Source organism: Harmonia axyridis, chromosome 1 (assembly GCF_914767665.1).
Source record: "Harmonia axyridis chromosome 1, icHarAxyr1.1, whole genome shotgun sequence".
Taxonomy (NCBI): Eukaryota; Metazoa; Arthropoda; class Insecta; order Coleoptera; family Coccinellidae; genus Harmonia; species Harmonia axyridis.
In genome coordinates, this window is record NC_059501.1 from 22,682,754 (window position 1) to 22,700,029 (window position 17,276).

Genomic DNA, 17,276 nt, shown 5'->3' on the forward strand with positions numbered 1-17,276 from the left:
TTATATTACACGAATTCCAAAGTCAAACAAATCGAGTAATTTCATTGACTGGTACCGATTATGCCAAATTTTGAAATAACTTCACTCAATAACCTCTTCTCGTTTAGTGTTAATGTCTAAATAATTATGCAAATATAGTGTTTTCAGATGTGTATATATTTGAAAGAGATATAGCTCATTGTTAAAAAGTTATCTTATGAGAAATTCCTTAATAATAAGTTTATAAATTCCTTTAATCTCTTTAACGTTCTTTCACTGTGAGGAATGTTCAATTCAAAACTTATCTTGGTTCCTGATAGCTTTAGAACCCTTACCATTTTTATATGTCAGAATATAACCTTATTATACATCCATAATTCTTTATCATTCTGATTACACCCTTAGAAGCACTAGTGGAGATCCATTGTCATCTTAAACCAGTTATTTATCGTTGCTTGGAACGTCTTAGGGGTTAAATTTTGGATTGAATTTCATAGATCCTCACAAAAAAATGTCACAAATATTTCGGGTGAGTTGAGAAGTGTTATTATTATAAGTTATAATTTTTTATACATTGGCATTAGAATGACCATAATAAAAGTAAAGTTTGGTAACAATGTCAGCATATATTATCATTGATTTATTCTCCTCATTATGAAATGGACCAATTAGCAAATTCCATTTTTTGAATGAATTTTGTTTAGATAAGCGTTAAATTTTTGTCCAAGTGATGGTTTCACGTAACAACTGTCAACAAAGTTATTTGACAATTCTGATATTTATGGAAATGCACTGGCAGACCTCTTCGAATGAAATGGTTATGAAAATACATTGTTATATCAACATGATAAATGATTTACGTAGTAGGCTGGAGCCAAAATTGTTGAAAGTTGTTATGCGAAACCATCACTTGAGTTTTTTAAATTATGTAGAGCAATTTCTCCAGATATTGCCAGTTGTATGCTATGTAGACTGTTGGTATCAGCATGATTATGTAATTAATAGGACGTTACTTATCGAACAGGATTTAGGTTTTACAAAAATTAAGTGATGATTTCACATAAAAACTGAACGAAGTAACAAGTTATTTGACCATTCTGGCATCAGCCTACCGCTTAAACAAACAAAAATAAATAAAAATGAAGTTGAACCTAGACTCGATATTTTTGTAAAGTGTGATACATTGTTGAATTCATAATTTTTTTCTTTATCACCTCATGTGGAGAATCACTATGGCGTTCATCGCGTCTCTGAAACAATGGAAAACAAAAAAAAATTGACGACACCATTAGAATTTCTATATTGGATAATGGCTACAAACCGAATTATACAGAAAAGAAGAAAATCTCGATTTTAGTTTTTTCGAGATATCTCGGGAACCATCGGAGATATTTTGGATCTGTTAACACAACACACGAATCCCTAAATACCTCAACTTTTTTTGTAATTTAAGCCACCCTGTATTTCTAACGGTTTTCGATATCCCTGTAGTGCCCCTCTTAATAGTTCTAACCCTATATATTTATTTCGACCAAAATTTAAAAATTCAATGCAGAAATCTCATTTGTAATGTGTTTACCCATAGAGTTCAATACATCATATTCTAATCATCAATAATTTATCGAGATTTCAAAAGTCCAAGTATAGAAATGCTTAAATTTCATAAACATTAAACTCCCATACCTGTAATTCCTACCCACTTCGATCTTTAGATGATTCATATTGAATTTCAAAATGGCGGTAAATTACAAAGTAATTACATTTTGTGCCAATTACGATGGTGCGATGCACACTGCGAATAAAAGTTGCAAATAATATTCATTTGCATATTTATGAGACAGTGTTAGATAAATAATACGTCACTATCCCTCACGCTGTTAGAATCAACAAAATGAACGGCGACGCCATATTGTAAAATCGATAATTTATTGATTCGATTGGGTAATTAACTCCAAGGATTGCCTCTTTCTAACAGATAAATATTAGTACTTCCTGTTAGTACCACTGACGATACGAAGCGAATTGAAAATATGAAAGCACTGACGTGAAGCCTTGAGCTTTTTAGTGCTCGTTCATTCATGCGTCAATTGCAGCCTCGCAGACCACATATGTACCTGTATAGGTAGGTATAATCTCCTGGATTATTCCAATGATTTCATCAATACAATCATCTGGGTGATGTTGCTCAAATATACCTTCCCATTTTTGTGATGCCAGTTCTCGTCTCAGCTTGGAATAACACAGGCCAACAAAATGAAAAAAAAATTTGGTGCCAGAAATCTAACATCTGATTTTAGATGTTTTCAATGTGCTGATTCCAAAAATGCCACCAGATTTTTTCTATCAGCTCTAGTTTTTGAGATACACGTTACAGGTTAAATGAAAAAATGGGTTTGCCTGAATACACTCCAGATGATTGGCGCCTTTTTATTGACAGTTCGAAACGTAGTTTGAAATGTGTTATTTTACAAAACGGTAACAAATATGGCTCAATTCCTATTGGTCATTCTACTATCATGAAGGAAGAATATGAAACAATAGCATTAGTTTTGAGAAAAATTAAATACGAAGAACATCAGTGGTCATTTTGTGTTGATTTAAAAATGGTTAACTTCCTCCTTGGACAGCAGAGTGGTTATACAAAATATCCTTGTTTTTTGGGCCTTTGGGACAGCAGAGCTAAAAATGAGCACTGGGTTAACAAAAATTGGCCTTCAAGAGATGTCATGATTCAAGGAATACAAAACGTGATCAACGAACCTTTGGTTTCAAGAGAAAAAATCTTACTTCCGCCCTTGCATATCAAGCTAGGCCTAATGAAGCAATTTGTGAAGGCCTCAAATCGAGATGGAAATTGTTTTGGGTATTTGTCACGTAAATTTCCTGGTATTAGCACGGAAAAACTAAAAGCTGGTATATTTAATGGTCCTCAAATAAGGCAACTTGTTAAAGATCCACAATTCACCACATCAATGAACGAGACTGAATCTAACGCTTGGAGTTCATTTGTTCAAGTAGTACAAAATTTTCTTGGCAATCATAAAGCAGAGAATAACGTAGAATTAGTGGAAACTATGCTTTCAAATTTTAATATTCTCGGCTGTAACATGAGTATAAAAGTTCACTACCTCCACAGCCACCTAGATCGTTTTCCAGAAAAGTTAGGTGATTGTAGTGAAGAACAGGGGAAAAGATTCCACCAGGATATTAAAACTATGGAAGATCGTTATCAAGGACGATGGGATAGCCACATGATGGCGAACTACTGCTGGAGCCTTCAGCGAGACTGCCCTAGTAAACTCCATTCTAGAAAATCGTATAAAAGAAAATTTTTATGTGATTAGTGACTAATGTAATTATGTAAATTAAGTTTTTGCAATAAATACTTAAATCCATGTGTCTTTGTTTTTTTTAACTGTCAATAGTAATATTATATATTATAACAGTTATAACGTAAATTATATACACAATTTTTTAAAAAATCTCAAAAACTAGATCTGATAGACAAAATCTGAGAACTTTTTTACATTCTGCATCCAAAAATTACTCAGGAACAGTTAAAAAATCGCAGGCACCAAAATGTGTGTTGGCCTGTGTAATCAATGACATGCCTTGTAGAGTCGTTTTCCAGTCTCAAATCTGTTTCTGTATCGAACTGAAAAATCAAAGAGTAATGATTAGTAACAGGACTCTCAACTACAATTGGTGTTTGCTCTTCACAAATATTCTTCGCGAAAACATGATCTACACAGGAGGCTCAATCAATCTGCACTCGTGTGCTGAGATTAATGCATGAAACAAAATATTGTTCACTCACAATATTAAGATATTCCTGACTTACATCATGCTCTGCTTGCATATTTATATTTATGTCCCCAACTATTATCCCTTACGCTCTGTATACTCACAATTGTGAGTGTCTTATTTTCAATGGATATAAAAGTCAAAATAAAGTTATTATGGGTTTGATCCCGCATCACATAATTGTGAGTGTTTCTGTCAACAGTATTGCGTATGCATTTTACTAGGAAGTCGGTACATATTTATGTTTATTCCAGACACTGTGAAGTTGTGTGTGTTCGCGTCCCTGTTGGAAATGGCATCAAGAAGGAGGCACATATTGAAAAAAAATTTTTTTTGTATTTAAAACAATTCAAAATTGTTGAGGATGCCCCATAGTTTCATTTTTATGTTTAATAATAAAATTTGAATAATTACTTCACATACTACAGTAGAGTTTCGAAAGAGTAACACATTTGTGAGGGTCAGGAGTGAACCATTAAAAAATGAATAGGAGTCTGCCGTAATGTTGGTCATTACCAATTCAAATTTCTTTATTTTTTTTACAGAACGAACTGAAAAAGTCTATCTTAATAGATTGGCGAATAATTCTGATGATTTATTCGAACTTCTGGACGAGATTGGTTCGGATTTTGAATTTGGAGACGATGACGACGATGATGATGGTGTTGATTGGAAACCATGTTTTGACACGAATAAATCCTCCTCTGATGAGGATGATGGTTTCCAATCAACTCTTTCTTTAGAGTGACCGAAGAAAGCGAAGTACAACCCGAAATGCGCGCATCTTCTTCTTCCAGAAGTATTGCAACGTTTTCGTGGAAGAAGTCTAAGTTTAAAAGTTCAAGTAATTCTGCAGAGGAACTTGTCAATCCATCTGAAGTTTTATCTGCATGTAGTTATTTCAGGAGGTATTTGGAAGATTTTTTTTCGGCAACCGTCCGGGAAGTGAGCACTTCCCGCTTTTTCTCTAAGAAAGTAGCATTTCCCGGCCTAGTCCGGAAAGTACGTACTTCCCGGACTAGGCCGGAAAAGAACCATAGAATCCATAGCAACCGAGATAACGGCTGACAGTTCATATGAAATTAGTTGTCAAAAATTTTCATGTTTTTTGATCGCAATCGCAATAAAATATGGAAAGCAGCAGCGATAGTGTTATTTTACATGGTTGCCGAAAAAATATTGTACGCAACACGCCCGAAAATGGTTTTTTTGGACTCGCAGACTTCCACTATTTGTCTATTCGTTCAAAAAAACCCTATTTTCCGGACTTGTTACGTAAATTACTACCCGAACATTACGTCACAATATTATCTACAAAAAAATTGAAAAGAACTCAAACTAAATTTAACTGCCGAAGAACTACGAAATTTTTTCGGAAAGAATGCATCATTATGGGCTGTATTAAATTTCCGAAGATTCACATGTGTTGGAGCAAAAAGTTAAAATTTTCAGCAATTGCAGATACAATGCCAAGGGATAGGTTTTACCTCTTGAGAGTAAATCTTCGATATTGTGGATGATTTCGGAATTGTTTTCAAATGTCCCATACAAAAAAATAATATTTCCTATTGTTATTACATTTTTTTTCTTTGTTCGCAATAAAAAATAATAATCCATTTTTTCCTTCATTAATTCTTAGTATACGAACACTCCTGATGCGCACAATTGTGACACCGTCACAACTGTGCATGTACCTAGTAGACTCCTGAATGTCACAATTGTGAGTATAATCAAAACCTGTCAAAATGACATAATTATTTAATTTTTTGAATAAGACCTTATATTTCGCCCACATATGTGAAAGAAAAAAAGTGGAGAAATATGAAATCTTCGTTGAAAATTATTCGGGAGTGTAAGGGCTAAATGTCTGAAGTTATCACTGCACACTAACTGATTCTTAATGATATTGTTCTAAGCTAATGTTGAATTCGTTTGGAGAGGAAGATGGAGATCTATAAATTGATGTTGTCGTTAAAAACTTATTGTTTTTCAAGGATATTGTAATTTCGACTGTCTTCGTCTGGGCTATATGCTGTATTTATTTTTCAAGAGTACAATAACACCATCATTTTTATTATAGTCACCCTCATTGAGAATATGGATTCATCGACGAAGTTGTTCTAGTTGGAGTGTATGGCAGAAAAAAAAAACATTATTAAAATCAAAATTGATAAGTTAATTGACAACTTATTAAGATATACATAGGAATGATGTGAATAAAGGTGAATAATTAATAATTCATTCAATAAAACTTAACGGGTGGATATAATATGCATTAGCTCTTCCAGGGAATGCTGAGGCTGGTGGAGGTTGCTTCATGTGTTTCTGTTGCTTACTGTTTAGCTCCAGGTATGAGATATCGAAAGTGAGCTTTGAACTGTAGTCTAACTGTTCTCTTATGGGCTTTCTTCTGGCTATTCCGATTACTTTGACTGTGATCATTTTACCACTGTATTATGTCTCGGGGGTTTCTTTGGTTAGAATATCAAAAAGTTCCTGAGCATTTGCAGATCTGAATGGTGTTCTTCGCTCTTTATACAAGCAGTTTAATTCATCCCTAATATCATACAGAGTATTAATTTTTTTCTGTATCCTTGGTTTTCCAATTTTTCAGCGAATGCATCCAAATCAAGATCTTCAAGTTTTTTGGGATTTTCCACGATTTTTTTTAAAGCTTCAGCAGGATTCATGTTGCCGTCGTCAGTATAGTCCAAAGCATCGAAAGCCATCTTTCTCGCCCATTCGTGAGTTTCAGGGTGAATTCGACTTCCATCCAAAATTTCCACATAAGCTTCTGTGAAGTGTCTTAAGCTGTAGCATAGTATAATATTTATATTATTAGTGTGACAAGTTAACTCCTCCTTCATTGGTTCTGTTTATGAATTCTATGTCAAGGGCGTAGAAATAGGGGGTACTGGGGGTAATTACCTGATTGATTCTTCTCATGTCGCTGCTAATTATCTTTCGAATTCTCAGCAATCAAATCGTTTGCCAATTTAACTAAACCGGCTTCAAAGAATATAGAATAAGTTTCATTTCACTTGGCAGCTTTAAGAGTTTCAGGTTCAGGCCCTTCCTCCCCATTTTCTTCAACTTCTTCAACAAGCCTTGAGCCTGGCTTGTCTTTTCTCTTCCTTACCCCTCGCTGTCTCTTTAGCTTTCCAAGCAGCCTGCATGACAGGAATATAATAATAATAATATAATAAATCGTCTTTACTCAACAAATGTACATACATTTGCCCTGAAAAGGAGAAGATTAGCTATAGCTACTTTTAAACTCTTAACTTATCATTGGCATACTATAATAAGAAATTATTTTGAACATCTTGAAGTTCCTCAGACGTTTGTGTGTTTTCCAGACTTTCAAAGTCCGAGTCCTTCATTATTCTAATATTGTCTGCTACGGGTGCATCAGGATTATTCATAATATGATGAAGTTGGTAAGAATGCATATTTTCGAAAAGTAGTGTAAGCTTTTCTTTACGTTCCTTCAGTTGGCACCACTCTCCATCATACTTGTAAAGTTTCCCTAAGTCATTAATATTTATTTCAGGCTGCACATAGGTACTACTCACGATTGAAGGCAATGAATGGAACCTCCAGTTGATGGTTTTTCATAAAGTCTAAAGCCTTTTTGATTTTAGCTACCATTTGTCGACTTTTCTTTTGTCTTTCTCTTGTCTTAGTTGACAAGTCGGCATCTTTAATGGAGATAGTAGGTTGCAAGAATGCCTTTTTGTAGATCCATTCGGCTTCTTCGTCCAGTTCTTCAGAATCTTCCGGGACGGCGGTAATTGGAACTTTTTGAAACTGCATTCTTCCAGGTATATCGTATCTCGTTATCCATATCTGTGAAAAACCCTCTCCTAAGTTCACTTGATTGATAAACTTCGTAGATAGATTTCTTAGTGGTAATTTTTTCATTTTTGCACTATTGTCTTCCTCCTCATCTTCATCATATTCCTCTTCATCGTATCTCGAAAATTCATTGTAATCAAAGTCTACACCAAAGGTATCGCGAGTTAGTTGAATAGGACTGAAAAATAAATTTTGCAATTAGATACAATGGACTATTTTAGTGATGTTGATAATACTATATTTGACACGATAGAATTAAAATATAGAGCAAAACTGATAAATCAGTGAAAAAATTTCGAAAATCCATCAATAAATGACTGAGAAATAGATTATTTAAATTTACGTATTTTAGCACGGAACGTCTTTGGTCTCCGACTCGTCTGTGACGTCACGCCACTTGCCTGTGATCGCTACACCATAAATTACGGTTAAATACTTAGCCGCGCCAAGGCTTTCGCGCCGTTTGTAGTTGTACAGTGTAGTTTTAACTCGAGATTTGTTTTTATGTCACCATAATGGAAGGAGGCTTCGTGAAAGGACAAAGTTATTTTTACTCAATAACTTATTTCAAACCAACCTTAGTATTTTTATTATCAGAAATAGACAGCTAGTACTAATAGGTACTTACATCAAAATGATCTTCACACACATATGAAGTAGTTTTAGGTCCAATTAAGTCACGCCTCATTAATTTGCACCACTTCTTTCTTTGATTCATGTAGTACATGAAAAAACAATTTATTGGGGTTTTTAATTATCGTGCTTGCACACATAGGCACAATACAATATTTGTAGGATTTTTTTTTATTTCAGCCATCGTGTAACGAACAAAACACGACACGAACGGCACAAATGATTGTACACCAATGAATTCGTAAGCACTCTGCGAATACCAGTCGTCTCGTGTAAGTGGCCTGACGTCACACACTAGACTATGAAATTATTCTTCCAAGCGCAACTTCAAAGTCCCATAACTTTTTCATTTCTAGAGATACTTCAATGATTCTTCCACATTTTTGTTTCATTTTACTTGAATTTTTAGAATTAATCCTTAAAAAAAAATGAAAACTTGTCCATTCGACACTATAGAAAAATTCGGAAATATTTTTGATTTGTTTTTTCGTTGAGAGCAGAAGTGATTATCTCGTAAAATTCATATGTGATTTATGTTTTTTGTAATGAACTGTTGGAAATATAATAAATAGGGGAGACTGGGGAGGGTTGATAAAAGGGGAGGTTTCATACACGTTCAAATTTCCCGCCTCGGTTCTTCAAAGAATACGTAATCGCGTGCAGTGCCTCTATGAGTGTGGAAATAGTGTCAGTTAAAAGTTTTTAAGCTTAAAATGTGTTTTCTACATATTCTATTTAAGAATTTGCATAACAAAAGTAAGGCTTTATCCCTTTATCAACTAAAAGTAACGAAATTCATTACTTTATTCTTGATGCGCATTTCATTGAGAACATATACGCCAGTAGTACAGATATGTTCACGTCCTATGTTCACGTCCTATATTTTCCAAATTTGTCTTCTACGGAGGTTTGATACAGTAAATCTCACCTCAAAAGTAAAGTTTCAAACAGAAATGCAAAAACAAAAAAAAGTGTGTTTCAAGACTTGGATCAAGAGGACGAAAATAAAAAAATCCATCTCCTGATGAACCCCGAAAATAATGAATTGCAGTAGATGCAAGCTGGATCGTCATCTTCATCAGAAAATGGAGTGCCATTCAGCCTGTGCAAGTGTCAGTAATAAAATAAAAATGTTACCTGCGAATTATGTAGGAATTAGGTAGTGTTATGATAATAAAATATTAATTTCATTTTATTGCTTGTACCTTTTATTTCTTATTGTATCAATCACAAAATTCATCTACTTCTCATAGAAGTATGTGAAGTTTGTAAAAACAAACAGAAAAAAGAAGATACAAAATAATAATGTTTCTGTTAATAACAACAAAAATATAAATAATTTGTGTCTTGTTTTACGTTATTTATTCATTCTTATAAAAATAAAATACCTCCACCCATGTTTGTACAAACTTCACATATGAGAAGTTGATGAATTTTTTGTTTTAAAAAACTGAGGAATAATAAGATAATAAATAATTTTGTACACTTGCTTTAAATGTTTCTTCGTTTTTTGAATTGCATAGTTGGTATTATGGTTGCAATTCATACTTAAAGTTTTTGTTGTTATTAATGGGAAAATACCAAGTATATGTGCTATCGTTGTATTCCAAATAGAATGACAAGCAATTTTCACTGACAATATACAGGGGGTGCCATTTGAAAATAAAAAGTTAGGGGTACCTACCACAGGGCTGTCAAATGTAAGAACTTTTTCATAAATCATTAGGAAGGTACTATGATGTTATCCAAAGCAATTTTTTCATTTGTTCGTATCTTGTCGAATAAGCTAGATATTGCCTGTATACGATAACTTGGTACACCTGGTATATAGAATATTGAAATGAAGAATTGAATAGAATATAATTTATTCAATATAAAATATAATAGATCCGAGCATAGATCGCACAGCAAACGTGCAGAAGTATTCTTTCATTAAACAATGAAATTGTATCGATGAAAAATAGTATCAAAAAAAGTTTACTTACCTCAGCTGAGGACGAATCCATGTCCATTGTTCTCCTTTGTTGCCCTTTACATTAATTCGCTCCAATTCTCCTTAGACGTTTGATTTTCTGCAAAAAAAAGAATATATATTAAGATCTAAATCGCCATTATTTCAAAAAATTATAAAACTGCTTCCGCTCCAGACAAAATAAGTATTGTTTTAAGGCCGATTCCATGAATAGACTTTCACTTTCAACTTCCTTGGTGACTTAGTGGTGGAGCGCTGGACTAGTGATTCAGAGGATGGGGGTACGAGTCCCGCTCGAGGAGGTACTTTTTCCAGAAAATTTTCCGCATGCCACTACAATATTTACCTTGTTATAATCTTTAACTTTATAATTATGAGGTTTTTAGTTTCCGAGGAATGATGTTTTCAAATTGTGCTCAAAATTAATTTGAAATATATAAGTTTATTAAAAAGAATAGTGAAATGAATAAAACCAAAGAATGAAATAAAAGATAAAACTTTTGAATATAAAACCGAGCGGGTATATCTCTATGGTCTTTCCTTATTATTATTGTCAATTGTAATAGATTTCGATTCGCTTTTTTGATATCTTGTTCAATTTTTTTCTTAGGGATAATTCAATTGCGACAAACATTTAGCGATATCTAATAAGGGAAACTAACAACAGTCAAAAAATATTCAAAAAACTCTCGACATAAAATTGAAGAGTTATTGAGATTCAAAATTTCTGATGAAGGGATAAAACCTAACTAAAATGAGAGCAATAAAAATTTTACAAAAACGAAACATTCCAATGAGATGAAAACATATTTAGACATGACACAATTATTAAATATTAATAATAAAATGTGAACTCACCCTTTCTGGATCAATCTTAATCCCTTATTTTTCTTCGATGAGGTCAAAATCATCATCTTCAAGTCGATCATCTAATTCTTCATCATCTAATCTCTTTCTTTTTTACCACCAGAAATATCAGGATCTCCACTATCACTAGATATCAATAAGAGAATCGTCATCAATAAGGTCTTTGAATTCTTTTCCCCATGTTTTGTCATCATCTAAAATAAGTAAACAACAAACTTAATAACAAATAATTATCGGAATAATGAGAAATGAAAAAATTAGTTGAAGGAATATTTACCTTCCTCTTCCTCGGAAATATCTACCCCTTCTTGTTGTTTTTTACTTTTATCATCTGGATCTCAAATTCATGCTGCAAAAAAAAATTGAAATATATTTGTTGAAACTGTATAAAGAATATAATTAAAATATTTATGGTCATTCATAGTCATCAAACAAATATTGATGAATTGAAAAGAAAAGAAAATATAGAATATGCCGACTTACCTAACTGCTTCTTCATCTAGAAATCGACTCAATTCGAAAATAGAATTATGTATAAATTCAAAATCCAGCGAAACACTGCACTACGACAAGTCGGAATCTTATAACATTATGATCTCTTTGAATGCATCTCTGAATATATACTCTACTCTTACTGAATTTACTTCACTCAACCAGTTCATGCGTATTGAATTGATATTTTATATTCTTACATGTATTCTTTTTTTATTCTCATGTTTATATTTTGAATATTATTAATTTTAATGATGAAATAAAATAATTATAAAAATAAAATATTTATTTATCATTTCCATTTGGAATACTCTATAGATAAACGATAAAAAATATATGATTTCCAGATAAGGATCATAAAGAACAAAATTGTGAAAAGTCGTAAAAAAAATTTTTCAGTATGAGATATCACATCAAAGTCACCTACAGATAATACAAAAAATATACTATTCCAAAAATTGAACAGATCGCAATAGGATTATCATAAATGAAAAATGAATAAGTCCCTCTCAGCGTCTGCAAAAAAGCATGAAAAAACTACCTACATGAAAAAAACTAATATGTACAGATATCACGTCAAATACCACCCATGGACAATATAAAACAATCACAATATACTTATATGTACACAGTAGTTATCACTATGAATTTCTGTCCCAAAAAGTTTCAAAACATGAAATAGCTAAAAGGACAGGAAAATATTTTGGGCAATTTTCATTTTCTAATAATTCCTTAAACGAATTCTTCAAATATTTCGGATTGATTTTAGTTTTTGAATTTTTAATTGTATTTTAGAATGTGATAGGTATTTATTTTATTTATTATTTATTTTTATTCATACAAATTCGGGTACTTATTTTGATTTTGAGTTAGTTTCAATATAGAAATATAAAACGAGAATTATATGTATATATAATTATAATTGTTATACCTATATGTATTACTTTCTATATTATAAAATGAAAATTAGGTATATTATTGAATGATATACTCAAATATTTAGAAAAAATTGTATTTTTTCATCATTCCTAAAACAAATATATATTTCTTTTTGTTCCTACGTTATCAAACCTTTATTCTTCTCACATTACAGATATGAATAAACTTATAGTTGTCAAATTTTTTTTTCGATATGCACACTATACCCATGATTTTTGTACCATATTGTCACATACAGGAAACGCTTCCACATTTCAAAGGGTTTGAGAGATACTGGTCAGACAGGAAACAATTATAATTTAGTTCTTTCAAAGCTATTAGAGTAAGAGACCGTATACTTACGACATAGTATGAGAACTGAAATTTTCTTTATGCAATATCCCTGATAGGTTCAGGTAGAAAGAGCCACAAAAAATTTAGATCATAGTGGCTTTGGCAGATTGTGAGTTATAAAGGTGTATAAAATTGGGAAACAAATACGTCATAAACATTCTTTTCAGTATGATGTATCAAGTCTCATGGACGTTGGCGACTTACATCCGCCAGAGTCTGAACAGTTTTCTGCTTTCTTTATCTCACCATTATCTGATATTTTTCAGCCATATGCCTATTTTCTTCTAATTCCTCTAAGATACTCAACCTTTTCCGTCATTATCAGCTGAGTCTTTCCTTTCAACGCATTTTTTTCTCATCCATCTTTCCTTGGCCATTCATATTTTTTGCTTGCTTATTGCATGTGTCTTTTTTGTTCTTGATCTGTCTTCTTTGCTGCATTAACTTGAGTATTTCGTCAGCTATTTATTGTTGGGTTTTGAACTTTTTTCTCCTTCGAGTATGTTTTTCTATTATCGTTAATATAAGATCCTTGAAAGAATTCTAAATTTCAAGATGGTCGACCTCATTTTCTATTTTCAGTTTATTATTCAGATCTTTCTTCATTATTGTTCTGTTGGCCTCTGAGATATGAGTTTTGGGGCTTTATCTTGGATAAAAAAGAGTTTCGTCTTGTGTGTTGTCACACATCGATGAAAACCTTGGTCAAATTTATCGTGCGTTCCTTACTGCTTGACCAAAAAAATTCTTCAGATCTGGCCCCGGTGATTACTGGCTTTTTGCTGACTTCAAAAGAATGATCCATGGAAATAAATTTGGCCCCAATGAAAGCAAAGAGGAATCTTTCTACAGAAACAGAATTTCTACAGGAAAGGTATCAGGAGAAGCGTTGGGTACCTACATATATCATTCTTGAAGGTAATAATATTGACGAAAAAACTGATTAGGTCCGGGATTTATTGAGTGAAGTTACATATGCTCAGTAGCATTCAGATTCCGAAGATGACAATAATTGTCGAAAGTTTGTTAAACGTAGATTCTGTGGATTAGAGTATGGTATGGTTACTACAACTTTATTAGAATATTACTCAAAATCTATTCTCTCTCAAGGTGGTATGGAAATATGCGTAAGCTATCTATCGACCCCTTATAAATATTCATTAGGCGCCACTGGTGAAAGTGATAAGCATTACCGTCCTGATTGAGTTAGTAGTTTATAAATTCAAAGAATCACTGAATTTTTGTAATTGATATGGGTATTAGAATTCTCGTTGGAATTCAGTTACCAGAAAATATGAGATCTTCTTCCAATTTTAGCATGGAAGACCTCAAAAGAATGATCCAGGGAAATTAATTTGGTTCTAATGAAGGCAAAGACAAATTTTTTCTATAGAGAAGATATTGTAAAGTTGGAAAAACATTAGTACATGCATCACCTGTGAAGATAACTATGTTAATCTGATGAATAAAGTCGTATTTTCAAAGAAAAATGTGAAGGGTCAACTATGCTAAATTGGGATTCATCAAGCCAAGTAGCTTGACATTTTAACCAACTACTTTAATTGAAAATCAAGCTCGTGAAAAATAACATACTTGAGCTTGACTTGATTTTAGATATTTATTGCTAGATTTGATAACAAGCTACTTGACATTACTTGAGCTTGATATGTACGCGTCGCACAGCATATATTTCTGCAATCTTATGCGCGCTTAGACTAAATAAGAGGATTCCTCGAGCGCCGAGAGACTGAAGTATTCGCCATGGTAAATTTTGGTAGTTTTAGAAATCTAATAGCTGGAGCCACACTGAAAATTAAGGTTTGAAAAACCATTGAAATTGAATAATGTTTTTATTTAATAAATAGGATATTAAAAAAAAAGAACATATAGATTCATTCAAAAAATAGTACACACTTACATACGAGTATATGTAATAATATAAAAACTAAAAGAATGGATTTTTTTAAAAAGAAAGTTCTTTTTTACTAATTCCAAGATCTTTTGTCTTCCTCTCACTATGACATTCAGTTACCAGAAAATATAAGATCTTCTTTCGATTTTCAAATTCATCATCACACTCCAACAATACCCGGAATTATTTCTAAGTGTTCATCACTGGAAACAATAAATCAAATTTGATCCTTTGTTTGAGCTTCCATTTATCTCATCCCTGTGTTCTGTACCTGTTCCAAATCGTCGAAATTAATTCCAGCTACTGATCGCTATCGATATCAACAGAATTCGACACTCCTAAATGATTCTCATTAATTTCAACCCCCCCGTCAAGTAAGTATAAGTAGTTATATCAATGGATGAAACATGGTTCCATAATTTCACTCCGGAGTCCAATAGACAGTCAGCTGAGTGCACTGCACACGATGAACTGAATCCAAAGCGAGAAAAAACACAAAAGTAAGCTGACAAGGTTGTGGCATCAGTATTCTGGGATGCGCAAGGTATAATATTCATTAATTACCTCCAAAAGGGCCAGAACCTCAACAGCGATTATTATATAGCGTTATTGGATCGTTTAAAGGATGAAATCGTTAAAAACGGCCCCATTTGAAGAAAAAAAGTTGCCGTTTCATCGAGACAATACGCCGTGTCAAAAATCAATGAGAACAATGGCAGAACTACATGAATTGTGCTTCGAATTGCTTCTGCATCCACCGTGTTCGCTAGATCTGGCCCCAGCGACTTTTTCCTGTTCTCAGACCTCAAAAGAATGCTCGCAGTAAAGAAATTCAGCGCCAATAAAGAAGTAATCGCCGAAACTGAGGCCTATTTTGAAGCGAATGACAAATCGTTCTCCAAAAATGGTATCGAAAAGTTGGAAGATCGCTATAATCGCTGTATCGCCCTCGAAGGCAACTATGTTGAATAATTACATCGAATTTTGCCAAAAAAATGTGTTTTATTATGTAGACCGGGGACTTTTTAATTGTTCTGTTAACAATGTGGGCATTGACATTCAGTTATCAGAAAATATGAGATCTTCTTTCGATTTTCAAATTCATCATCGCTCAGAACAATACCCGGAATTATTTCAAGTATTAATTACTGGAAACAATAAATCAAATTTGATCCTTTGTTTGAGCTTCCACTTATCACATCCCTGTGTTCTCTACCTGTTCCAAATCGACAAAATTAATTCCAGCTACTGATCGCTATCGATATCAACAGAACTCGACACTCCTAAATGATTCTCATTAATTTCAACCCCCCCGTCAATGGTACAAGTGAGTATAAGTAATTATATCAATGGATGAAACATGGCTCCATAATTTCACTCCGGAGTCCAATCGACAGTCAGCTGAGTGTACTGCACAGGATGAACTGAATCCAAAGCGAGAAAAACACAAAAGTCAGCTGGCAAGGTTGTGGCATCAGTATTCTGGGATGCGCAAGGTATGATATTAATTAATTACCTCCAAAAGGGCCAGACCCTCAACAGCGATTATTATATAGCGTTATTGGATCGTTTAAAGGATGAAATCGTTAAAAAACGGCCCCATTTGAAGAAAAAAAGTTGCTGTTTCATCGAGACAATACGCCCTGTTAAAAATCAATGGAAACAATGGCAGAATTACATGAATTGTGCTTCGAATTGCTTCTGCATCCACCGTATTTGCCAGATCTGGACCCTAGCGACTTTTTCCTGTTCTCAGACCTCAAAAGAATGCTCGCTGGAAAGAAATTTAGCGCCAATGAAGAAGTAATCGCCGAAACTGAGGCCTATTTTGAAGCGAAAGATAAATCGTAATACAAAAATGGCATCGAAAAGATCGCCCTCGAAGGCAACTATGTTGAATAATAAAATCGAGTTTTGCCAAAAACAATGTGTTACTATGGTAGACCGAAGACTTTTCAATTGGTCTGTTACCAATGTGGACATTGACATTCAGTTACCAGCAAATATGAGATCTTCTTTCGATTTTCAAATTCATCATCACTCAGAACAATACCCGGAATTATTTCAAGTATTAATTACTGGAAACAATAAATCAAATTTGATCCTTTGTTTGAGCTTCCACTTATCACATCCCTGTGTTCTCTACCTGTTCCAAATCGTCGAAATTAATTCCAGCTACTGATCGCTATCGATCAACAGAATTCGACACTCCTAAACGATTCTCATTAATTTCAACCCCCCCAGTTATCCGAGATCGGAGTGTTAATAGGAAGAAATTAACAGTTAATCATGTGATAAAATCTGCCAAAACATTTCCGACCTCTCAGCCCCCTGGTCCATCACGGGTACCAAACCAATCATCCATATCGGCGAAGGTTCGACAATTATCACCTACATTCTGACAAGTGGGGCCAAGTGGGAGCCCAGAATGGGGCCTCCTATTGGTCGAAAACGCCAGGTAGCACGACCAGGTGAGTATCAACTTCT

The 17,276-nt window shown here is 33.5% G+C and overlaps 1 long non-coding RNA gene across 1 annotated transcript; it reads right to left on the reverse strand.

Annotated features, from left to right (window-relative positions):
- Positions 1-7,705: 7,705 nt before the first annotated feature.
- Positions 7,706-11,323, reverse strand: LOC123683493. The gene is made up of 3 exons (XR_006747985.1): positions 11,105-11,323; positions 10,260-10,346; positions 7,706-7,819 (listed from the first exon to the last, which is right to left on the reverse strand). It is a non-coding gene; the product is annotated as an uncharacterized LOC123683493 (long non-coding RNA).
- Between the last annotated feature and the right edge of the window lie 5,953 nt (positions 11,324-17,276).